The sequence below is a fragment of the Hypanus sabinus genome, chromosome 20, assembly GCF_030144855.1.
Source record: "Hypanus sabinus isolate sHypSab1 chromosome 20, sHypSab1.hap1, whole genome shotgun sequence".
NCBI lineage: Eukaryota > Metazoa > Chordata > Chondrichthyes > Myliobatiformes > Dasyatidae > Hypanus > Hypanus sabinus.
The window spans coordinates 54934023-54961337 of record NC_082725.1 but is presented as its reverse complement, the minus strand read 5'-3'; the positions used below and the strand labels follow the sequence as shown (position 1 = coordinate 54961337).

Genomic DNA, 27315 nt, shown 5'->3' with positions numbered 1-27315 from the left:
AGTGTGGAATGAGTTGTCGGCAGGTTCCATTGCAACACTTAAGAGAAGTCTGGATGGTTACATGGATAAAAAGAGCTATTTTTTAAGAGGTTATGGTCTGGGTTGGAGGTAGATAGGGCTAGGCAGAAAAGCAGTGGCATAGACTAGATGGGCTGAAGGGCTGTTTCTGAGCTGTAGGGTTCTGGTACACTTAAGTGCTAGCTTAAGTTCAGTTGCTGCTGTTCTATGTAATTGAGTACATATTAATACCAACAGCAGTGGAGTGGCTTGCCATGACCATCATAATGAGGTTTGAACGTAGAGAGCCCTTGTGAAATTAGTAGCACAATTGCTGTAGGATAATTATGTATTACTCCCTCGATCTAAATGCTGTATTCTATGCAAGAGTCCACTTTTCATCAGTTGATTGAATCAGTGATGAATTTATAGTTACTTTGTCAGCATTATTAACTTTGAAAGCCACAGTTCTGAGCATTGTTTTCCTCATGGGCCATTGACAAATCCTTCAACATGTTACATCAGTAATAGTGACTACGTAGCCCCATGTGTGTTTTCGTTTAAAATGCATTAAATTTGAATTGCTTTATGAAACTTATTAGCAATTTTTATTGCCATTGGCGATAGTGCTACCTTATTATGTCATTTCTTTTGATTGTGAAACTCAACTCTTAAAGAGTTCCCAGTAATTTAGGAATCGCTGAATTAATCACTGAGTGATCAGTAGAACTCAAGATCAATTCCCTTAGCTTATGAGAAGTAGTTTAGAAACTCATTATTGCATGAATTCTCACTATTATTTGAGGACAACAGTAAGGTAGGAATCTTTCTTAATTAGCATGTGCATACATTCTTCAAATATAAACAAATTCTTCAGATCTCTGATTAGCTGAACAGTACGAGTAAATCAACAGCTTGTTCAATTGTTCTTACCCCTAGATTTCATATTAAATAAATTTTTTGACAAAATGTTATCTATAACATCTTTCTGAAGCAAATTGTGGTAAACTATTGCCGCGCACATTGACAAGGAAGGCCAAGGCGAAGATAGTTCAGGGGTGGGGCATGGCAAGGCTCAACATATTTGAGCTGCAGACAGAGACAGAGTTTGTAGCACCATTGGAGATGGAGTTAGCAATTTTGAGAGGAGTTGATGCAGAAGAATTTCTATGCTTGTCCGCCTAATCTGGTGAGGTTGGATCGCTCCAAACGCCAAGATGATTTGGTGAGATCGAGAATGGTTTCATGCTGGGCAGCCCAAGCATATCGGGGCACCTGGATTTGGATCCTAGAATATGGCACTACTTGATGATTGGACACGTTAAACATCGGCCCAGACAGCTGGAGGTCCGAGGATTGGATTGATTTCACTTCCTCTCTCTGCAGCACCGAGGCTGTGAACTGACCCAACTGCTGTGTGTTTCTGCCCTGCTAGTGTGATGAACTGGGGGCTGAAGCCTAGCTCGGGCCTACTGTGGCTGCTCCGGGAGTGGATCTGGGACTCGGTCTGGTTAGGGTTGCTCTTGACTTGCTTCTATTGTTTGCATGTGTGCTTTTGTTTGCACTTTTTCTGCGCAGTGGATTTTGGTCTTTTTATTGGATTGTTTGGGTTTCTTGCTTTGTGGCTGCCTATAAGCAGACAAATTTCAAGGTGTTTAATTTTTGATTTATTTGCTAATAAAAATGCTTTGAATCTTTGAAATATTCTAAATTGATGAAGCTTTTGCTATGAACCATATTAATTAATGATGTGACTCAGCCTCCAAAATAATGTGGTTAGAAAGTTAAACAATAGCTGAGTAATAATTTTGTGTTTTTTTTTTAAATGCCTTCTCATTATAAATAAGGCCCAGAACTTACAGGGTCTCAGGGATTTTTGGATCTTATTACTGCGATTTAAATGAAGCTTTGTGAAATCAAGTTTTTAGCCTGTCATTTATGGAAATAAGGAGATTTAGGGAGACCATTATGCATTACTGTCTTTCCCTCAATACCCCCACGTTTACAGACACTTCTATACATGCGGGGGTCAATTTTTCAGTTGTAGACTGGCAGTTGGTCATTTATTAATCTTACGAAAATGATAAAGGCCATTATGTTGATCAGAGTGACTAATAAAGTGACAGGGCATAACTAGTAATTAGTTCTGGTCTGTCTGTTTATGTGTGATGTCTAATCAGAAATGGACTGCCATTTCTTGATAAACTGCACTGTTTTCATTGGGTGTACAGATTAAGAGGACAACTGATTAGTTTAAGAAGGATACAGAGCAGTGGGGTTAATCATATTATAAAGATTTTATAAAATGTAAGGGCAGGCTTGATAGATCAAATGATCATCTTCTGTTTTCATAAAATAAATCCTCTTGCTTGCTATTCTAGTACCTTGTAAACGGCTTTTTCAAGCTTTTTGAAAGACACCAGGTTAATATAATTGTATTTTGGTCATGGATATACATTGTCATGCATTAGAATTTGTAGAGTCATAGAACACTACAACACTACAGCCCATCTGGTCCTTGCCAAACTATTAAATTGCCCAATCTCATCAACCTGCAACCAAACCATACCCCTCCATACTCTTCCTATCCATGTACCTATCCAAATTTCTCTTAAATGTTGAAATCAGACACGCGTCCACAACTTCCACTGGCAGCTCGTTCCACACTCTCACCACCCTCATGTTCCCCTTAAGCTTTTCACCCTTAACCTGTGACCACTAGTTCTAATCTTACCCAACCCTCAGTGGAAAAGGCCTGTTTGCTTTTGTCCTAGCTATACCCCTCATTATTTTGTATACCTCTATCAAATCTCCCCTCATTTAAGGCAGGGGTTCCCAACATGGGTCCATGGACCCCTTGCTTAATGGTATTGGTCCATGGCATTAAAAAGTTGGGAATTCCTGTTTTAGGGAATGAAGTCCAAACCTATTCAACCTTTCCTTATAATTCAGCTCCTCAAGTCCTGGCAACATCCATGTAAATCTTCACTGCACTCTTTCAATCTTATTGACACCTTTCCTTAGGTAAGTGACCAAAACTGCACATAATACCCTAAATTCAGCCTCAGCAATGTCTTTCACAACTTCAACATTACATCCCAACTCCTGTACACAGTACTTTGAGTTATAAAAGCCAAGTGCTAAAAGCTTTCTTTACAACCTTATCTACCTGTGACACCACTCTTAAGGAATTATGGATCTGTACTCCCAGATCCCTCCGTTCTGGCACACTCCTCGGTGCACTATCACTCACCTTGCTTGGTCCTTCAAAAGGTCTAACACCTCACACTTGTTTGCATTAAATGCCATCTGCTGTTTTTCAGCTTATTTGTCCAGCTGCTGCTGCAAGATGCTGCTGCAAGCTTTGACAGTCTTCCTCACTGCCCATTACAAACCCAATCTTGGTGTCTACAAATTGCTGATCCAGATTAGCACATTATCATCCAGATCATTGATATAGATGACAGCAACAGACCTGCAACCAATCCCTGCAGTACTCCACTAGTCACAGCGTTCTAGTCATCAAATTAACTATTTACTACCACTTGGGCTTCTGCTGTGTAACTTATGTCTAATCCAATTTACCACCTCACTTTGAATGCCAAGTGACTGAACTTTCTTGACTAACCTCCCGTGTCAGAGGATTGGCTAAAGTCCGTATAAACAACATCTATTGCCTTGCCTTCGTCAACTTTCAAGGTAATTTCCTCAGAAAAAGATATAAGTTTGGTTAGACATGACCTACCACATAAAAGCCATGTTGACTATCCCCAATCAGTCCCTGTCTATTTAAAAATTTATATATCTGGTCCCTTAGAATGCCTTCCAAAAACATACACTCTACAGATGTCAGGCTCATTGGCTGATAATGTCTTGACTTATTCTTAGAACCTATCTTAAATAACGGAGCAGCATTACTATAGCTATCCTCCAATCTTCTGGCACCTCCCCTGTGACTAAGGAATTCTGAAACCAATTTTGTTGACTTCCTTCTCTCTGCACAATTTTCATTTCAACTGTCAGAATGTGTTTCAGGTTCATTTTACAGGGTTGAAATGATTATATGTTGTAACTCTGTCAACCAATCTTCTTATGTTTAATTGTATTGATTTTGCATTGATTTCAAATTATATCATTGCATTTTATCTACATACTGAAATATATTCCTGGTTATGGGTGTCACTGAGTTTGCCAGCATTTATAGCCTATATCCAGTCGCTTTTGAAAAGTTGCTGCCATGAACTTTTCCTGTTGTTTGGTTTCATACAACTCAGTACTATTAGCAAAGGAGTTCAAGGAATTTGGTGAAAATGGGAGCTGGGTTATATTTATAAGTGAGCTAGTTGTCACTTGGAAAAGATTTTCAGTGCTTCTATACACATGCTGGAATATCCTCCGAGGTCATATAAACCTTTGGATCTGAGTTGTGTGTTACTCCAGTGAATTTTATAAATAATTCATACCACAGTGTATTGGGTTGGCAGTGGTAAGAGTGGATACTAAAGAGGCGGCAGGGTGGTATTGAGTGTCTTGATTATTTTACTAAATAGAGAAAGTTTCATCACACTTATTCATTGCAGATGATGAAAAAGTTTGGGTTGTCTAACGATGAACGATTCACTGCAAAACGTCTTTTCTCTGACCTGGTCTTGTACTATGGTGTTATGTGATCCATCTAATTTATGTTCAGTAGTAATTACTAGGCTAAAATAATAGTGGATTTGATGCTAATAATAAACATGAAAAATTCTGTGGATACTGGAAATCCAAAGCAACACACACAAAATAGTGGAGGAATTCAGCAGGTCGGGCAGCATTTACGGAAATGAATGGTTTCAGGCTGAGACCCTTCTTCTGGACTGGAAAGGAAGGGGAAAATACCAGAATAAAAAGGTGGTGGGAGAGGAGGGGGAATAGCTAGAAGGTAATAGGTGAAGCCAGGTGGATAGGAAAGATAAAAGGCAGGGGAGGCAGGAATCTGATGGAAGAGGAGAATGGACCATGGGAGAAAGGGAAGGCGAGGGGTTCCATGGGGAGATGATAGGCAGGTGAGAAGAGGTATAAGAGGCCAGATTAGGGAATAGAAGAAGAGTGGAGGGGGAGTGAAATTTTTTTTTACCAGTAGGAGGAATCGATATTTATGCCATCAGGGTGGAGGCTACCAAGACCCTCATTGTGGTACAAGAAGAGAAGGCCATGTACTGACATGTGGGAATGGGAAGTTTGATTACCAGGGAATGCCAGTTTTGGCAGATGGAGTTGGGGTGCTTGGCCCCCAATTTATGATAAGTCTCACTAATGTAGTGGAGATGGCAGCAGGAACACCAAACACAATAGACAACCCCACCTGGAGGGACTGTTTGGGGCCCTGAATGGAGGTGAGGAAAGAGGAGAATAGGCAGGTGTTGCACTTTGGGCGTTTGCAAGAATAAGTGCTGGGAGAGATGACTGGACGAGGGGGTCATAGAGGGAGCGATCCCTGTCAAAGTGGAGAGCTGGGGGTGAAGTAAAGATGCGTTTGGTGGTAGGGTCGTGTTGAAGATGGTGAAATTTGCGGAGAATGATTTGTCGGATGTGGAGGCTCACAGGGTGGTAGGTAAGGACAAGAATAACCCTATCACTGTTAAGGTGGCAGGAAGATGGGGTGAGTGTGGATATTCAGGAAATGGAGGACATGCACATAAGGGCAGCATCAATGGTGGAAGAATGGAAACCCTGTTCTTTGAAGAAGGAGGACATCGCTGATGTCCTGGAAAGGAAAACTGCATTATGAGAACAGATATAGTGGCGACAAATTAACTGAGAAATGGGAATAGCATTTTTACAGGAGACAGGATGGGAAAGAGGTATAGTCAAGATAACCACAGGGATTGGCACGTTTATAAAAGATGTCAGTCGACAGTTTATCTCCAGAGATGGAGACAGAGAAAGGGGAGGGAGGTATCAGAAATGGACGGAGGGAATTTAAGGGTACGGTGGAAGTAGGTAAAATTGATGAGTTGAGCATAAATGCATGAAGCAGCACCAATACGTTCACCAATGTGGTGGAGGAAGGGTTAGGGAGCATTATCAGGAAAAGCTTGGAATATGGAGGCAGGCATAGCTGGGGCCCATGTGGGTGAGCATGGTTACTCCTCGAGTCTAGAGAAAGTGGGAGGGGCCAAAGGAGAAATTATTGAGGGTGAGGAACAGTTCTACCATGTGGAGGCAGGTGGTGGTGGAAAGGAACTTGGTGGTTCTTTTAATGAGAAAGAAACAAGAGAGTTTTAAGGCCTTCTTGATGGGGGATAAAAGTATATAGGGACTGGATGTCCATGGTGAAAAGAAATGAAAATTACATAGGAGATTGAGAGCATGAAAAGTGCCATAGATATAGGTGGCAAGAGACAGAACCAAGGGGGATGGAATGGAATTGATGTATGAGGACACAAGTTCAGTGGGGCAGGAGCAGGCAGAACAATAGGCCTACTTGGACAGTCAGGTTAGTGGATCTTGGGTAAGAGGTAGAATTGAGCAGTGCAGGGTAAGGGAATATGAGTTTGGTGATAGTGGATGGGAGTTCTCCAGAGTTGATGAGGTCAATGATAATGTCAAAGACAGTTTTCTGATGGTCCTCAGTGGGGTCCTCTTCAAGGGGTGGGTATGAGGAGGTGCTGCCTGGCCTCAGCAAGGCAGAGATCAGTCTGCCACACTACAATAGCACCCCCTTTGTATACAGCTTTGATGGTAAAGCTGGGGTTGGTACTGAGACAGTGGAGAGCAATATATTCAAAGGGGATAAGGTCTGAGGAAGAGAGAGGAGTGCTGAACTTGAGACGGTTGCTGTCTCATTAGCAGTTTGATGAAAAGATTCAGAATATGGTGTCCAGATCTGGCAGTGAACCAGAGCAGGTTGTCCAGAAGGGGCATAGACCCAGAGCAGGCAGAGAACCAGAGTATTTATTCATTTCCATAGCTTTCTCTTGTGCCAAGATGAGGCCACACTCAGGGTGGAAGAGCAACAACTTGTAATCTCTCCGGGTAGCCTCCAGCCTGATGGCATGAATATCGATTTCTCCTTTAGGTAAAAAAAAATCACCCACCCCTCCCCTCTTCTTTATTCCCCACTCAGACCTCTTAACTCTTCTCACCTCTTATCGCCTCCACCAGGTCCCTTCCTCCTTCCCTTTCTCCTATGGTCCATTCCTCTCCTCTCAGATTCCTTCCTCTGCAGTACTTTATCTTTCCTGCCCATTTGGCTTTACCTATCTTCTTTTAGCTATATCCTCCTCTTTGCCCCTCCTTTTTATTCTGACATATTTCTCCTTCCATTCCTGTCCCGGCCTGAAACGTTGACTGTCTGTTCATTTCCATAGATGCTGACTGACCTGCTGCTCAGTTCCTCCAGTATTTTCTGTGGTTGCTTAATGATAGTGATGTCTTTATTTGATCATGGGAAAGTGGTTGAGTATACTCTTGGAGCTGGTCCATGCATGACATTTGTGTGTTATGAACAGTACCTACCTGGTTGTTCTTCATGCTGCTTCTGATCTTAAGAAAAAGTGAAGATCTTTGAAGAAACCATTAAATATGGGACCATAAAATATCTGACAGAACTACTGCAGCTGACTTGGTTGTTGTTCAAAACTTGCAGGCATCCTTCTTAATACCAAGCAAACCTGGCCATAATTTCATAATTTCAAAATAATACTAGCCCATTCCTTCTGTAACTCCCTGGTTGATCTTTCCATTCCAACCGAGACATATTCTCTTCACATGTCACCTGTATGCAACTGCTGCCCTTTTATTTCTGAAGTTTCCACTATCCTGAGACCCAAACATTTGTATGGCTTCCAATTTAGTGTACTACTTTTGGTGCTCAGCATTGTTTCCTCTGTAATGGAAGTATCAAACACATATTGAGTGTCTGTTTCATTCCTCAAGGGCAATGCTGAGTTTCCAGTTGCCTATCGCTTTAATTCCTCATCCCAATGCAACTCATACTTTCTTCCCTTCAGCCTTTTTCCATTATTCCAGTGAGACCCAATTTTAGTTCAAGGAAGAGAATCTCATCTTCCGCCCAGATGCATTACAGTTTTAGATGTAAAGCCTTTTCCAGTTTGAAAAGGCTGAATTCTAACAAATGTCATTGACCAGCAATGTTAACTTGGTGTTCTAGCTACAGATGTTGCTTGATGTACTAGATATTTTGAGCATTCTCTTTCATGTCAGATTTCCAGCAACTACTGTATCTCACAAATTCAACATATTTTCTTCTTTTCCTCTCTCCTCATTCCTCACCCTTTATTCACATCTCTCCGGAAATCACCCAGACCAACCTTCCACAGTCACTTCCTGCATACTCCTTGTGTCTTTTCCTGATTTGCAAGTGAAAGCATATTTAGACAATAGACAATAGGTGCAGAAGTAGACCATTCGGCCCTTTGAGCCTGCACCGCCATTTTGAGATCATGGCTGATCATCTGCTATCAATACCCGGTTCCTGCCTTGTCCCCATATCCCTATCCATAGATACCTACCTAGCTCCTTCTTGAAAGCATCCAGAGAATTGGCCTCCACTGCCTTCCGAGGCAGTGCATTCCAGACCCCCACAACTCTCTGGGAGAAGTTTTTCCTTAACTCTGTCCTAAATGACCTACCCCTTATTCTCAAACCATGCTCTCTGGTACTGGACTCTCCCAGCATCTGGAACATATTTCCTGCCCCTATCTTGTCCAATCCCTTAATAATCTTATATGTTGCAATCAGATCCCCCTCAATCTCCTTAATTCCAGCGTGTACAAGCCCAGTCTCTCTAACCTCTCTGCGTAAGACAGTCCAGACATTTCAGGAATTAACCTTGTGAATCTACGCTGCACTTCTTCTACAGCCAAGATGTCCTTCCTTAACCCTGGAGACCAAAACTACACAATACTCTAGGTGTGGTCTCACCAGGGCCCTGTACAAATGCAAGAGGATTTCCTTGCTCTTGTACTCAATTCCCTTTGTAATAAAGGCCAGCATACCATTAGCCTTCTTCACTGCCTGCTGCACTTGTTCATTCACCTTCAGTGACTGATGAACAAGGACTCCTAGATCTCTTTGTATTTCTCCCTTATGTAACTCTACACTGCTCAGATAATAATCTACCTTCCTGTTCTTACTCCCAAAGTGGATAACCTCACACTTATTCACATTAAACATCATCTGCCATGTATCTGCCCACTCACCGAGCCCATCCAAGTCACCCTGAATTCTCCTAACATCATCATCACATGTCACACTGCCACCCAGCTTTAGTATCATCAGCAAACTTGCTGATGTTATTCTCAATGCCTTCGTCTAAATCGTTGATGTAAATCATAAACAGCTGTGGTCCCAATACCGAGCCCTGTGGCACCCCACTAGTCACCACCTGCCGTTCCGAGAAACACCCATTCACCGCTACCCTTTGCTTTCTATCTGCCAACCAGTTTTCTATCCATGTCAATGTCTTCCCCCCCCCCCCCCCCCCAATGCCATGAGCTTTGATTTTACCCACCAATCTCCTATGTGGGACCTTATCAAATGCCTTTTGAAAATCGAGGTACACTACATCCACTGGATCTCCCTTGTCTAACTTCCTGGTTACATCCTCGAAAAACTCCAATAGATTAGTCAAGCATGATTTACTCTTGGTAAATCCATGCTGGCTCGGCCCAATCCTATCACTGTTATCTAGATATGCCACTATTTCATCTTTAATAATGGACTCTAGCATCTTCCCCACTACTGATGTTAGGCTGACATGTTGATAGTTCTCTGTATTCTCCCTCCCTCCTTTCTTAAAAAGTGGGATAACATTAGCCATTCTCCAATCCTCAGGAACTGATCCTGAATCTAAGGAACATTGGAAAATGATTACCATTGCGTCCGCAATTTCCAAGGCCACCTCCTTTAGTACCCTAGGATGCAGACCATCCGGACCTGGGGATTTGTCAGCCTTCGGTCCCATCAGTCTACTCATCACCATTTCCTTCCTAATGTCAATCTGTTTCATTTCCTCTGTTACCCTATGTCCTTGGCCCATCCATACATCTGGGAGATTGCTTGTGTCTTCCTTAGTGAAGACAGATCTAAAGTACTTATTAAATTCTTCTGCCATTTCTCTGTTTCCCATAACAATTTCACCCAATCCATTCTTCAAGGGCCCAATATTGTTCTTAACTATCTTCTTACTCTTCACATACCTAAAAAAAAGCTTTTGCTATCCTCCTTTATATTCCTGGCTAGCTTGTGTTCGTACCTCATTTTTTTCTCCCCGTATTGCCTTTTTAGTTAAGTTCTGTTGTTCCTTAAAATTTCCCAATCATCTGTCCTCCCATTCACCTTAGTTCTGTCATACTTCCTTTTTTTTTTAATGCTATGCAATCTCTGACTTCCTTTGTCAACCACTGTGGCCCCTTTCCCCTCTTTGAATCCTTACTTCTCCGGGGGATGAACTGATTTTGCACCTTGTGCATTATTCCCAAGAATACCTGCCATTGCTGTTCCACTGTCTTTTCTGCTAGGATATTCGTCCAGTTAACTTTGGCCAGCTCCTCCCTCATAGTCTCCTTTGTTCAATTGCAATACTGACACCTCCGAGCTGCCCTATCCTTTTCAAATTGCAGATAAAAACTTATCATATTATGATCACTACCTCCTAATGGCTCCTTTACTTCAAGATCGCTTATCAAATCCTGTTCATTACATAACACTAAATCCAGAATAGCCTTGTCCCTGGTCAGCTCTCATACAAGCTGTTCCAAGAATGCATCCCTTAGGCACTTTACAAACTCCCTATCCTGGGGTCCAGCACCAACCTGATTCTCCCAGTTCACCTGCATGTTGAAATCACCCATAACTACTGCGACATTACCTTTGCCACATGCCACTGTCAACTCCCTATTCAACTTGCACCCAATATCCATGCTACTGTTTGGGGGCCTGTAGACAACACCCATTAGGGTCTTTTTGCCCTTACTGTTCCTCAATTCTATCTACACAGACTCCACTTCTCCTGATCTTATGTCCCCCCTTGCAAAGGGCTGAATCTCATTCCTCACCAACAGGGCCACCCCACCCCTTCTGCCCATATTTTTGTCCCTACGATAGCACGTATACCCTTGTACATTCATTTCCCAGGTCTGATCTCCCTGCAGCCATGTCTCCGTTATCCCAACAACATCATAGTTACCCATTCGCACCTGAGCTTCAAGCTCATCCGCCTTATTTCTGACACTTTGTGCATTTGTTTTCTAACTTCTCATAGTTTTGATTTTTTAAATAATTTATTACTGTAACTCTGTTAATTTATGCTGCCCAATATGAGGACTTCCAGCATTATCTGTTATTATGTACGACTAGGTTAAATTTTCAAATTAAGAAACGGCTACTCTGTAGACAAATGTTATACTTCATCCAGGAAAGCTAAGTGCTATCACTTTTCATTGGCAAATGATAAATCTGCTTTGCATTTGAATGAGTGCATTGTCTATTGTCCTTAGAAAATGGAAATGTCATTTGATTGCATGTAAGGATGTGGAAGAGGGTGTATATTTCACTGATGTTGAGAATGGTTTGTGTTTTCATTTGGTTATCTAGTTTTATTTTGGATTATTCAAAGAATGGGACTTCAGTATTTGCATTTATATAAAATTACATTAATGTTAATATATTATATATTTCCAGCTAGCTCAGAAATTTCCGTGCTTCTGTGATCCCATTGAAGCAACCTGTGTCTATAGTAAATTATGTAGCTTTATTTAGCCTTTAACTGAATTTACAGTGCCTTGTAAAAGTATTCAGCGTCCAACCCTTAGTTCACATAAGTGAGTACAGAACAGGCATTTTGATCAATTTAACTGAGAAGTTTTATTTGTGAATCACACGCTCTTTTTTTTTACTATAGAGCCCAAAAAAGGACAATTATAAGGTATGAAAAACTACATATTTAAAAAAAACTGAAATGGCTGCAGTTCAAAAATATTCATTCCCCTTTGTTCAGTACTTAGTTGAACTGCCTCTCGCACCTATTACAGCCAGTAATCTCTTTGGATAAGTCTCTATTAGCTTTGCACAATGTGATGGAGTGAGTTTTGCCCATTCCTCTTTGCAAAATTGCTCAAGATTGCTCCTGTGGGGAGTGGTGGTGGACAGCAATGTTGAGGTCTTGCCAGAGATACTTGATCAGGGTAAGGTCAGGACTTTGACTGGGCCACTCAAGGACATCAGTCTTCTTCATTTGAAGCCACTCCATGGTTGCTCTTTCATTATGCTTTGGGTGTTTGTCCTGTGGAAAGATGAATTTCCTCCTCATTTTAAGCTTTCTGATAGAGGCTAATAGGTTTTTATCTAGGATCTCTGTACTTAATAGCACTCATCTTCCCATCAATCCTGACCAGATTTCCATTCCCTGTTGCTGAAAAGCATCCCCATATTCTGATGCTGTTTCCACCATATTTTACAGTAGGGATGGTGTGTTACCTGGCTGATATGCAATATTAGATTTGTGGCACATGTACCACTTTATGTTGAGGCCAAAAGGTTCCACTTTAGCCTCATCCAACCACAAGACCTCCTTCTACATATTTGCAGTATCTTCTAAGTGATGCTTTGCAAGGTCTTTACAAGGCAGGATATGTTTTTTCTTAGCCAGGACTTCTTCCTTGCCACTTTTAAATAAATACCCCTTTTGTGCAAGGTCTTAGAGACTGAAAGGCCATGAATTTCATCTCCAATTACAGCTACGGACTTCTGCAGCTCACTCAGAGTGACTTGGCTTCAAAGTAACCTCTTTTACAAGTGCCAGTCTTCTCCAGTGACTAAGTTTAGAGGGGTGGCCTGACCTAGGCAGTCTGGCTGTTGTTTCTTATTTTTTTCCATTCTTTCCTCGGAACTCAACATAGCTCCGAGGTAGATAGATATCTGATGGATAGGGGAATCAAGGGATATGGGGACAAGGCAGGGACTGGGTATTGATAGTGAATGATCAGCCATGATCTCAGAATGGCGGTGCAGACTCTAGGGGCCGAATGGTCTACTTCTGCACCTATTGTCTATTGTCTATTGTATGTTGAGTAAACGCATACAAACAAGCTGGATGAACTCAGCAGGTCGGGCAGCATCCATTGAAAGGAGCAGTCAATGTTTTGTTCCGAGACCCTTTGTCAGGAGGTATGTTGAGCGCCTTTGAGATGGCCTTGTACCCTTCCCCAAATTTGTACTTCTCTATTATAATTTCCCTGACTAGTCTCTAATGTTCTTTTTTCTTCATTTTGGTTTGATCTATTGAAAATCTACCTTACTGTTGAACCTTACAGAGATAGGGGTATTTATTCTCATGAATTCATTGAAAATAGGTGATTCTCCAATTTTCTATGTCAACAAATTGGCTGAGTATTGCACCTAAGAAAAGTTAGCATAATAATTGCAAAGGGATTAAATACTTTTTCATAATCAATTTTGGTTTTTAATTTTTAGTAAATTCTTGACAGATTTTGGAATTTTTCTTTTGATTTGGCATGATACACAATGGTTTGTAGATTAGCTCAAAAATTCTACTTCAGGACATTTGGAGAGGTGTAATATGATTAGGAATATTCAGCATAGCTTTGTAAAGGGCAGGTCATGCCTCACGAGCCTGATTGAATTTTTTGAGGATGTGGCTCAAAATTCTACATTGATGAAGGAAGAGCAGTAGATGTAGTGTATATGGATTTCAGCAAGGCATGCAAAGCTTATTGAGAAAGTAAGGTGGCATGGGATCCAAGGGGATCTTTGTGGATCCAGAAGTGGCTTGCCCACAGAAGGCAAAGAGTGGTTGCAGATGGGTCGTATTCTGCATGGAGATCGGTCAGCAGTGGTGTGCCTCAGGGATCTGTTCTGGGACCCTTATGCTTTGTGATTTTTATAAATGACCCGAATGAGGAAGTGGAGGGATGGGTTAGTAAGTTTGCTGATGACATAAAGGTTGGAGGTGTTGTGGATAGTGTAGAGGGCTGTCAGAGGTTACGGCGGGACATTGATAGGATGCAAAACTGGGCTGAGAAGTGGCAGATGGAGTTCAACCCAGATAAGTGTGAAGTAGTTCATTTTGGTAGGTCGAACATGATGGCAGAATATAGTATTAATGGTAAGACTCTTGGCAGTGTAGAGGATCAGAGGGATCTTGGGGTTCAAGTCCATAGGACACAAAGCAGCTGCGCAGATTGACTTGGTTAAGAAGACGTATTGGCCTTCATCAATCGTGGTATTGAATTTAGGAGCTGAGAGTTAATGTTGCAGCTATACAGGACCCTGGTCAGACCCCACTTGGAGTACTGTGCTCAGTTCTGGTTGCCTCACTACAGGAAGGATGTGGAGGCCATAGAAAGGGTGCAGAGGAGATTTACAAGGATGTTGCCTGGATTGGGGAGCATGCCTCATGAGAAAAGGTTGAGTGAACTCGGCCTTTTCTCCTTGGAGTGATGGAGGATGAGAGGTGACCTGATAGAGGTGTATAAGATGATGAGAGGCATTGATCGTGTGGATAGTCAGAGGCTTTTTCCCAGGGTGGAAATGGTTTCCACCAGAGGAATAAGGTTTAAGGTGCTGGGGAGTAGGTACAGAGGAGAGGTTGGGTTAAGTTTTTTTTACTCAGAGTGCTGAGTGCATGGAATGGGCTGCTAGCAGCGGTGGTGGAGGCAGATACTCTAGGGCCTTTTAAGAGACTTTTAGATAGGTACATGGAGCATAGAAAAATAGAGAGCTATAGGTAAGCCTAGTAATTTCTAAGGTAGGGACATGTTTGGCGCAACTTTGTGGGCTGAACGGCCTGTATTGTGCTGTAGGTTTTCTTTATTTCTATGTTGGTATATTTTGAATTTAGACCATAAAATATGAAAATAGTTGTGGGGGCAGAATACTTTTTCAAGGTACTGTAGATCTTGCTCGGATTTCTGAGATTAAGCTCTTTTTTAGGAGTAACAAGTAGGGTGTGTAATTATAACCCCTGGTCCTTGTGGATCTGAGAATATATCTGTTGTAATGTATTCAAATATTATACCTACATCAGAAATTTATTTATGAATTTTGAATGTACTGCTGGCCCATAATAAGGAAACACATGAATAATTCTGAGCTTGTTAGATATCACTGGGTGTAACACTTCTGGGTGTTGAAGAGCTGATTATGTTTCACTGGTAATCCTATTATAATAAGTAACTATGGGAAATACTGTTGTAAACCAAGAATTGCCATTCTTTAGGATTCATAGTGCATGCTATTCTGTAACTCAAGAACTGAACTTTGAACTCCATTTTCTAGCTATTAAGGTTTGTATAAAGTGTTTGTTATGAGGTTTATAGTAGTGAATCATTTGAAAAAAAGTGATGTCGAATGATAGCAAAACTGGGGAGCGGGATGATATGCAATGTAACAGGGCAAAATTTAAAAGGGTGATGAATACAGGATTGAAGGTGTTATATTTGAATGCACACAGTATACGGAATAAGATAGATGATCTTGTAGCATAGTTAGAGATTGGCAAGTAAAACATTATGGGTATCATTGAGTCATGGCTGAAAGAAGCATTTGGGAGCATAACAAGCAAGTATATACATTATATTGAAAAGACAGGAAAGCAGGCAAGGGGGTTGGTGTAGCTCTTTTGGTTAAAAATGAAATCAAATCCTTGGAAAGTGGTGACATGGGATCATAAGATGCAGAATCCTTGTGGGTAGAGTTAAGAAACTGCAAAGGTAAGGAAACCTTGATGTAAGTTATATACAGACCTATGAATGTGTGGGATGAGACATGTAAAAATGGGGATGTTACAATAGTCAAGGGGGATTTCAGTATGCAGGTAGATGGGAAAAATCAGGTTGGTGCTGGATCCCAGGAAAGGGTATTTGTAGAATGCCTACATGGTGGCTTTTTAGAGCAGCTTGTGGTTGAACCCACTAGGGTAAAGGCCATTCTGGATTGGGTATTTTGTAATGAACCAGATACGATTAGCGAGCTTAAAGTAAAGGAATCTTTAGGAGACAGTGATCATAATATATGTAATAAAATTCACCTTGCAGTTTGAGAGGGAAAAGATAAAGGGAATTACAGATGCATGAGAGAGGAGTTGGCCAAAGTTAATTGGCTGGGGGTACTAGCAGGGATGACAGCAGAACAGAAGTGGCTAGAGTTCCTGGTGCCATTTTGGAAAGTGCAATTGTAACCCCCTGGGTCGCCTCAGGCTCACTCAGCTCGTTCTCGTCTAGGGGGAGCAGCCTTCGGCCCCGCCAAACTGGGTAATCAGCTGGTGTGGATGCTGTGTGATGTCCCCGCCTCGCCCAAAAACAGACAGTACACCATATGCGATTAAATGAGTACAATTTATAAAGGTTACTATAACTAAGTGATTAATAACGATACAGTATATATGAAGAGAAATAATAAAGAAAAGGCGCCAAACTTATCAAAGTCCAAACCACTTCGTGCACAACCGTTGGAGCTCAATTACTGAAGTCTTCTGGCCACCATTCGATCCCCTCCGAACTCCTCGACTCGCAGCTCAGGACCCTCCGAGTGGTCAACCAAGCACATCTAGCTTCATCCCCCCCCCTCCTCGGAGTACCTCCTGGCCTCGGACCCCCACTTGGGGTCCGATCCTCGCCCAGCTTACAGCAATGCGTCCTCTCTCTCAACCCCCTCGCGCCGATCTGCCCAAAAGCCGTCAACCAAAGCTTACAGAGTCAGAAGAAAGAACATTAATCCCCATTTGGTTTACAAAGGAATACAATTCTCGTTATCAGTAAATGTTAACCCAAACAAGCTTCCAGCACTCTCTCACAACAAAGAAACATTCCTGCTTTTAACAAAACAAAGAAACCCTTTCCTAACAAGCTTCCAGCACTCTCTCGCAACAAAGAAGCATTCCTGCTAGTTAACAAAACAAAAAAAAAACCTTTTGATTACATACACAGTAACAAACAAAAAAGAAGAAACCCCCTTTACACAAGATAGATACATCACAAGGCTGAAGAAGTATTCTAAAGGGAGGATAAAATGACCTTGGCTGACAAGGGAAGTCACAGACAACATAAAATGGCAAACATCAGTGGGAAGTTGGTGGATTGGAAAGTGTTTAAAAATCAACAGAAGGCAACAAAAAAGCCATAAGGAGATAAAAGATGAAATATGAAGGTTAGCTAACAATAAGAGGATACCAAAAGTTGTTTCAGATATATAAAGGGTAAAAGAGAATTGAGAGTAAATTTTGGTCCACTGGATAATGACACTGGAGAGTATTAATGGGGAGCAAAGACCTGCGGATGAACTTAAATATTTTGCACCAGTCTTCACTGTGGAAGACACTAATGATGTGCCAAAAATTCAGGAGGTTGGGGCAGAAGTGAGAGCAGTTGCTGTTACTAAAGAGAAGGTGCTTGGGAAGCTGAAAGTTCTGAAGCTACATAAGTCACCTGCACCAGATGGACTACACCCTAGGGTTCTGAAAGAGGTAGTTAACGAGGTTGATGCATTAGTGATAATCTTTCAGGAATCACTAGATTCTGGAATGCTTCCTTAGGACTGGAAAATTGCTGATATCACTCCACTCTTTAAGAAAGGAGAGAGGCAGAAGGAAGAAAATTATAGGCCAGTTAGCCTGACCTCAGTGATTGTGATGATGTTAGAGTCTGTTGTTAAGTATGAGGTTTCGGAAGTAGAAGCACATGATAAAATAGGCCATGGTCTCCTTGAGAGGAAATCTTGCCTGACAGATCTGTTGGAATTCTTTGAAGAAATAACAGGAAGATAGACAGTCAGTGGATATTGTTTACTTGGATTTCCAGACGGCCTTTGACAAGGTGCCGCACATGAGGCTGCTTAACAAGATTAGTGCCCATGGTATTACAGGAAATATACTAGCTTGGATAAGAAGATTGTCTGACTGGCAGGAGGCAGAGTGGGAATAAGAGGGCCTTTTCTGGTTGGCTGCCATTGACTAGTGGTGTTCCACAAGGGTCTGTGTTGGGACTGCTTCTTTTCACATTATGTATCAATAATCTAGATGACGGAATTGATTGGTTTGTTGTCAGGTTTGTGGATGATTCGAAGATAGGTGGAGGGCCAAGAAGTGTAGAGGAAGCAGGGAGTCTGCAGAAGGACTTGGCTTGGGAGACTGGATAAAAGTTGGAATATAGTGTAGGGAAGTGGATGGTCATACACTTTGGTAGACTGAGAATACAAGCTGACTCATGGAAGACAAGAGGCAAGGCGTGGGATCATGAACGATTCCATCTCAAAGCGACGAGGAAGATTGAAGCATTAAGGTGAATGTGGAGGGGGGTCAACAGTCAGATCAGAATGATTGACCCAGGATCAGTGGTGTTTGGACCCTGGTCTGCATTCATTTTTTACAGAATTATTGAGTTCATGTAGCTGCTCTCCTCATATGCAGATGAAAAAGTTTCTGATATCTGAGATTTATAGGATTATTAGACTGTACTTTATATTGGCTTCTTTCAGTTTTTTGGCGTTTTCTTTCAGGTGGATGATTTGTTAATTTTTTGTGTGTGGGGGGTGCTACTGTTGCTGTTCTTTTCTGTGAGTGAAAGGGTTGGGGGCAGTTATTGTGCTGTTTTTCTTTCTGTGAATGAAGGGCTTTCCTATGAATGGCAGAAATCTCACAGAATGTCCAGGGGCAGGTTAGTAAATCTCATCTTGAGTACATGATCAGAATATAGCTGTCAAAATTCTTCCTCTTCTCTCAAAGTCAAGTTCTCAGGCTGGGCAGAAGATTCAGAGATTCACCTAGTCACTTGTGTTGAAAGGGAGGAAAATACTGTACAGTTTTGTTCTGCAGTTCTTCCAAGTGGTTTTCAATAAGACTCATAAATTTCTGATATCCTGCTTCACTCTCAAGCCCAAGTAGCAGTGGAAACATTTCAAGATTTTCTTCTGCAACATGATTTTTCCAAATATTCAGTTTCCTTTTAAATCCAAGAATTTGTCACTTAAAATGAAAACGTTTTCTCAAGGACCTTGGAGAGACTTGTTCAACTAGTTCATATGATGAAAAATGTCTGCTAAGTAAGCTAGTTTCTGCAACCATTCTTCATCTTCAAAGCACTCAGCAAAATCTGGCCTACTACCTTCTTGCGAGCACTGCTACCTTCTATGTCCTGCAATTCACCTTTCAGCTCAAACACCCTGTTGAGAACTCTTCCTTTGCTAAGCCACCAGATTTCTGTATGTAACAAGAGATTGGTGTGCGCTCTGTTCAGTTTTCACATAGTTTTTTTAAACATTCTCCAGTGAACTGGTCTTAAATAACTTACTTCCTGAATCCTTTTACTGACTGACTTTATTTTCAAAAGCTTTAATCTATTTTGAGATTTCAGTAGTCACTTAAAATAATCAGCACTTTTACATGTCATATGGCTGTGACTTGTAGTTAAGTGTCTTTTCAATTTTGCTGGAGCCATTGCAATATTTGTAAGTTGCTTGCCACAGACGAGGCACAATGGAATAGGACAGCTTGAATCACCAGTCCATGTAGAACTCATTGATAAGTAGCTTTCATTGTAAAGGCAGACTTTTTGTGTCCAGTGTTGCACTAGTACAGTGAAATGGCTCAGAAGATTGAGTCATCATTAACCTTATCAGAATTGTCTGTACACTTCCATCTCACAACTCCTCTTCAAAATTCACCAAACTGAACCACCTTTCAGAATAAAAATTTCCTTCCAATTATTTACTACACTGGCAGTTTGCTCACTCCCATAAGTCAGTCAGCAGTGCATAAGGGGTTGAGTCCATTCAATTCTCAGAAAACATACTTCACACTCCTCATCAGCCTACTGTCCTCCCCTCCATGCAATACAGCGCTCAGCAATTGTCAACAGTCTCCCCTATCCCACATCAAAAACTGAGAATGGACTTAATCAAATAAACATCGTCCTACTGCGCACTGCCATACTGTGCTGAGAGACCTCTAACAAGATTGTTAACAGGACTGCTCGGTCACTGCCCATCTCTGCGAGTGCTAGCATCACTCTCAAAAAACGATGTTTTTCTTTAATCATGATCTCTCGCGGAACCCCTAGTGATCTCTCACAAACTCTAGGGTTCTGCAGAAGCCCGGTTGAGAAACCCTGGTATAGAATATTCAAAGGCCTATTTAGAGTGGATGTAGAGAGGATGGTTCCTATAATGGGGGAGTCTAGGACTTTAGGGTACAGCCTCAGAATAGAGTGACATCTATTTAGAACAGAGGTGAGAGGGATTTCTTTAGCCAGAGCGTAGTGGATCTGTGGCATTTATTGCAGCAGATGCTGTGGAGGCCAAGACATTGAGTGTATTTAAAGTGGAGGTTGATTGGACAGGGTGTCAAAGGTTATGAGGAGAAGGAAGGAGAATGGGATTGAGATGGATAATAAATCAGCCATGTTAGAATAACAGAGCAGATGAGATGGGCCAAATGCCTAAATCTGCTCTTATGTCTTATGAACATTTTTCTTCCAAACAGATTACTTTTTTCCAGAAATCAGCAAAACAAAATAACTGGATATTTTCGGGCATTGTTGCCTTCAAAATGGCAGTGATTATTACTCATTGGTATGTTTTGTTCTGAGTGATCTTCAGGATATAAGTGCTACAGAAATAGACTTTTCTCAATTTTTGAGCATTCTGCATTATTTAATTGATTGGATCTAGTATTTCCATATTGTTTGAGATTAAGATTGTTTAATGGCATTTCCAATATGCAACAAAATAATTGTTACTCCAGATACGATGCAGCACAAAAAATACAGAATAAGATAAATAACACAATAAATATAGCTTATATGCATAGATTCATTGTATATCCATAAAGTGATGTTAGGCACAGGAGTGTCTGTTCATAATATGGCTGAGAGGAAATTAGATAAAGTAGTGGTGATGGGGTAGATTTCGTGGGTGGAGGCGTTGATCAACATCATGTCATGAGGATATTGTTTATCAGAAAACAGCTATAAACTCTTGTATGATCACTGCTACTTTGTTTATATTTGTTTCTCTCAACTACAAAATTCCCTGACTATTTGCAAATCCCATAATGATGCTTGTATTGCCTTTATAATGGGATAAAAGATAACGAAAAATATCTAGATTGTCCATTAGACTGATTGCTTAGATTGGCAATTATCCAGTAGCAGTGAGTTGCACAGCAAATTTTGGCATTACACTGTAAGATCTGGATGAGCTGTGATCTTACTTATGGTAATTGTCACCAATAATGTTGTTTGCAGCAAATTCACAGCCAGTGTATCCACCTTCTGAAATGCTTAATCGACAAAAAAAATTGAATATATGTGTAGGTAATTGTAAATTGAATGTATTCACATTGACTCTAATTGGTAGATGGAAAAGGTAACTTTTAAGTCATTATTGAGTTTTTTTCATTATTGATCAGTCTCAGTTACATTCAACTGGTCCACTGCCAAAAAACAATCAACAAAACCCATATAATTTTCCAGTAGTACCTTCTCTTTATTTATTTTGGCTGAAGAAAGTTCTTGGGTAGAGTTGTTTAAGCTTTAGAATTTTTTTTTTTGTTCAGTATTCTTTTTAGTATTTGTCACACATTTGCAATTAAATTGATTTATTTTATTGGAATATTTGAGTTTATTCTGAAATATCAGCAAAGTTGAATTGCGTGAGATTGTGTTAAATTAAATGACAGAAACCATATGCGTGTACCTATTTGTTCTGGTTTTTAACTTCATATCTTACATATAAATCTTTTACAAACACATTCCTGAAATTGTTTAGATTCTTAAATCAAATACAAGGGAACATTTTAAATAACAAAGTGCTACTTAGTAAATAAAGATGAATAACTGGATTTTGAATTTTTTTGTGGCAGACATATTAAAAATATACTGACAAAAATGACATTACTATAGGTATAGTAACTGGGAAAATAAGCTCATTTTCTGAATCGGCAAAGACATATATCACCTTTATATTTGTGTATGTTTATAATATGTATCATTTCAAGGTGTTTTGGAAGGGTATAATCAGCCAACTATTGATAGTGAGCCACACTTGACCAGATGACAGTGATTCAGAGTACATTTTGTGTAACATCTTTAAGGAGAGCTTGAGATTTAAAAATAAAGTTTGTGGAAAATAATACAAGAGTGTGGGCCAATAAGGATGAATGTACAGTACATCTATAACTGTTGGGGGTAAGGTTGATGTTCAAAGCAGTGATCTAGGTTTGTCTCGCTGAAAGCCAAATTGAGATGCATGAAATGATTAAGGCAAATGATCCTTTTATTGTAAGATTTGTGCTGGTGTAAAGACATGCCACAATTATATGGTCCCTGATGAAATTGGACATGGAGTAGTGTGTTTAGTTTTGGTTTAAAGGGCAGATTAAAGGTTAGATAGAGTGCAAAACAGATTGAGTGAACTAGGTCTGTTTTCGTTGGAGTTTAGATGATTGAGAGTTCTCATTACAGAGCCTGTACAGGGATATGTTTTTCTTGGTTGAGGAGTCTGGAACTAGGGGTCACAGTCTCAGAATAAAAGATGAACTGTTTAAGACTAATGAGAAAGGGGTGTCTTGAGGGGTGATGAAGGGAAACACCTCACTACGCCATGTGTTTGATCATGCAATTTTGAAGGAACTGTATTGGATTTAAAATTCAGATATCCTTGTATTTACTAAGGAGTTGTATTCTGGAAAAATGTGTAAAGTAGAAAGTTATAAATCAAGGAGATGCCTTCCATTGGTCTCAGTGTAAAACTCTGGTTCCAAGCATTTGGTCAAAGATGCCTAAATATAAGAATATGCATGAATATAAGAAATAATACAGTATTATTTTATTAACAATTAAGTTTGAAGTAAGATATTGAATTAGAATCAGATTTATCATCACTGACATATATTGTGAAATTTGTTGGTGTCATGGCAGCAGTACAGTGCAAGACAAAGATTTCTATCAGCTACAACAAAAACTAAACAGTGTGAAAGAGGAATAGTGAGGTGTTTGTGGGTTTATGGGGCATTCAGAAATCTGATGCCAAAGGGAGAGAAGCTATTTTGAAAACATTGAGTGTACATTTTTAGCTCCTTCCTGATGATAATGATGAGAAGAAGGCATTTCCTGAATGGTGAGGGTCCTTAAGAATGGATGCCGCCTTCTGAAGCATCACCTTTTGAAGATGTCCTCAGTAGTGGAAAGGTTTGTGCCTGTAATGGAGCTGGGTGAGTCTCCAACCCTCTGCAGTCTCTTTCAACTCTATGCTTTAGTCCCCATATACCAGGTGGTGATGCAACCAGTCAGAACTTTCTCCACAGTATATCTGTAGAAATCTGATGTCTTTGGTGACATACCAATTCTCAAATTACTAATGAAATATAGCCACTGGTGTGCTTTCTCTGTGCTTGCATCAGTACGTTGGGCCCAGGATAGATTCTCTGAGGTGTTAACGTCCAGGAATTTGATCTGCTCATCTTTTCCACTGCTCAGTGAGGGCTAACCTGTTTGCCTGACTTCTCCTTCCTGAAGTTCAAATCAGTTTCTTGGTCTTGCTGAAGTTGATTGCAAGGATGTTATTATGATACCACTCAACCAGCCAATCCATCCCACTGCTGTATGCTTCTTTGTCGCAATTTGAGATTCTGTCAACAGCAGTGGTGTCATTGGCAAACACATATAATGTTTCCTTTTAGACCATCAGCATTCGAGGAACATAGTCATCTTCCTCTGATTATTCCTTTGTGAAACCCCTGCCACCCTCCTCAAAGCCACTTTCACTTTCCCACCACTCCACTCCCCCTTCCACCTTCCACTTCAATCCATAGAAGCCCAGAACTGAAAGAGACCAGAGATGCAGCAAATCTATAAGGTTGTGGAGATGTTCATAAACATGGCTGATAGTTTTAAAATTGAAGTATTTGTACAATCAAAGCCAGTGTAAGTAAACTCGAGGGTAATGAGTGAACAAGACTTGAAAATAAAATATAGGCAGCTGAGTTTTGGATGTGCAAAAGTATATGTACATTAGATAATAGGATGTTGGCCTGATGTGAATTTGTGTCATTAATTCTTTGATAACGTGTGATGGGAAGTGATAGAAAATATGATTGCTCATCCAGGGCTGCATTCTGGTGGATTCCATGGATGTGTAAATGCAAATAAATCAGTTCTGTAATCAAAAAGATGTAATATCAAATCAGTGCAAAGCCATGTGGCAGGGTGGTGCTGGACAGCTCTGTAATATTATAAATTTCAAAGTACGTTGGATAAGTCAGTGGGACCGGACGAGATGTACCCCAGGCTACTGGGGGAGGCAAGGGAGGAGACTACTGGGCCTCTGGCGATGATCTTTGCATCATCAATGGGGACAGGAGAGGTTCCAGAGGGTTAGAAGGCTGCTGATGTTGTTCCTTACTCAAGAAAGGGAGTAGAGATGGCCCAGGAAATTATAGACCAATGAGTCTTACTTCAGTGGTTGGTAAGCTGATGGAGAAGATCCTGAGATGCAGGATTTATGAACATTTGGAGAGGCATAATATGATTAGGAATAGTCAGCATGACTTTGCGAAAGGCAGGTCATACCTTATGAGCCTGATTGAATTCTTTGAGGATGTTACTAAACCCATTAATGATGGTAGAGCAGTAGATGTAGTGTATATGGATTTCAGCAAAGCATTTGACAAGGTACCTCATGCAAGGCTTATTGAGAAAGTAAGGAGGCATGGGATCCAAGAGGACATTGCTTTGTGGATCCAGAACTGGCTTGCCCACAGAAGGCAAAGAGTGGTTGTATGGTCATATTCTGCATGGAGATCGGTCAGCAGTGGTGTGCCTCAGGGATCTGTTCTGGGACCCCTAATCTTTGTGATTTTTATAAATGATCTGCATGAGGAAGTGAAGGGATGGGTTAGTAAATTTGCTGATGACACAAAGGTTGGAGGTGTTGTGGATAGTGTGGAGTGCTGTCAGAGGTTATAGTGGGACATTGATAGAATGCAAACATGGGCTGAGAAGTGGCAGATAGAGTTCAACCCAGATAATTGTGAAGTGGTTCATTTTGGTAGGTCAAATATGATGACAGAATATAGTATTAATGGTAAGACTCTTGGCAGTGTGGAGGATCGAAGTGTCTTGGGGTCCAAACCCATAGGACACTCAAAGCTGCTATGCAGGTTGGCTCTGTGGTTAAGAAAGCATATTGTGCGTTGGCCTTCATCAATCGTGGGATTGAGCCAAGAGGTAATGTTGCAGCTATGTAGGACTCTTGTCAGAACCCACTTGGAGTACTGTGCTCAGTTCTGGTTGCCTCACTATAGGTAGAATGTAGAAACTATAGGAGATGGGGTGCAGAGGAGATTTACAAGGATGTTGCCTGGATTGGGGAGCATGCCTTATGAGAATAAGTTGAGTGAACTCGGCCTTTTTTCCTTGGAGCGATGGAGGATGAGAGGTGACCTGATAGAGGTGTATAAGATGATGAGAGTCATTAATTGTGTGGATAGTCAGAGGCTTTTTCCCAGGGCTGAAATGGCTAGCACAAGAGGGCACAGTTTTAAGGTGCTTGGAAGTAGGTACAGAGGAGATATCAGGGGTAAATTTTTTACACAGAGATGGTGAGTGCATGGACTAAGATGGTGAGTGCTGCCAGAGATAGTGGTGGAGGTGTATAAGATAGGGTCTTCTAAGAGACTGCTGGACAGGTACATGGAGCTTAGAAAAATAGATGGCTATGGGTAACCCTAGGTAATTTCTGTTTGTGGACCAAAGGGCCTGTATTGTGCTGTAGGTTTTCTATGTTTCTATGTAAATTTAATATCAATGTATATGTTACCTTATACTACCTTGAGGTTCATTCATTCACAACAGAATAGAGAAATACAATAGAATCATTGAAAAACTACACCTGAACAAAGAAAGAAGAAATACAATAGAAATTTATGAGAACTGTACATGAAGACTAACAAACGAGTCCTTGACAGTGAATCTGTATGAGGGGTGATTGATAAGTTTGTGGTCTAAGGTAGAAGGAGTCAATTTTAGCAAACCTAGCACATTTATTTTTCAACATTAGTCCCCTCCTTAGTGCACACTTAGTCCAGCAGTCGTGAAGCTTATGGATCTTAGACCTCCAGAAAGTGTCCACAGCAGGGGTGATTGATAAGTTCGTGGCCTAAGTTAGAAGGCGATGAGTTATACAGCTCTTGTTACATGCACATGCAGGCCAACTCTTTGAGTGATTATGCAGAAAGTTTGATGTTAATAACTCATCGGGGTGATTGCTAAGTTCATAGCCTAAGGTAGAAGGAGATGAGTTACCTATTTTCTAGATAACACACCTGTGCTGCAAGTGTCCATTATCTCACGAAACACAATGCTTTCCCCTAGCCAATGAAATGTTGGCTGTTTGACTGTGGGTGTAGCATGAAATGGTTATGTCTCTTTCTCCGTTATTGTCTTCTGCTTCTGTCACTAAAAGTGAAAGCTTCAGATCTTGGACAGCTGAAATGAAAATGGGATTATATTCTTTTAGCAGTGTGATTTGTTTTGTGGTTGCCATGTCATCAACAAAGGAAAGTTGAATCCAGTGCCTACAAAGCAGCCTCAGTGTAGGATCAGTAGGTGGGCTCCTTTGTGAGGAATCAAATGACGGTAGCTGCTTCCTATGATAATGTTCATAATGCCATCAAAGATACTACTACTTTAATTTTACATTTGTGCTGCTTAATTCATGCTGTGATTAGTTTTGTTTCAATAATACAAATGTTTTGTATCTGTAACCTTTTATATGACAGTTACAGTTATTGTTCCAGAACCAAAGTTATATTGAAGTTTCCAGTATAAGTTTCAGAAAAAAAGTTTCAACATGCAGTGCTGTCAGTTGAAGTTGAAGAGAAATTAGGAATATGCGCCTTATAAATTGATAAGCAGGTTGCAGCCTGTGATGCTTTACCTAAGCCCAAGTTAATAACGTAAATTCCGGACTGTAAGCCGCTACTTTTTTCCCACGCTTTGAACACTGCGGCCTATACTATGGTGCGGCTAATGCATGTTTTTTTTTCATGCCTCCAAAAACATTTTGCCTCGTAACAGTAGACCAATAAAATTGATGAGTAGTTCACAGAGGTCCAATGAAATTGTACGATAAATCAAGCGCACTTTCACAATTAAATTATTGTAAATCAGTCATTTGTACTCACCCTCATCAACATGGAAAACACTCGAAGAAAAGCATATGATGCAGGTTTTAAGTTAAAGGCGATCAATCTGGCGGTTGAAGAAGGAAATCGAGCTGCTGCACGTAATCTTGGCA

At 40.7% G+C, this 27315-nt stretch overlaps 1 protein-coding gene across 2 annotated transcripts in view; it reads left to right on the top strand.

The window, feature by feature from the left end:
* Positions 1-27315, top strand: part of LOC132378545 (dysbindin-like) — a 237410-nt gene that overhangs the window by 153673 nt on the left and 56422 nt on the right. The gene's annotated exons all lie outside the window — the stretch shown is intronic.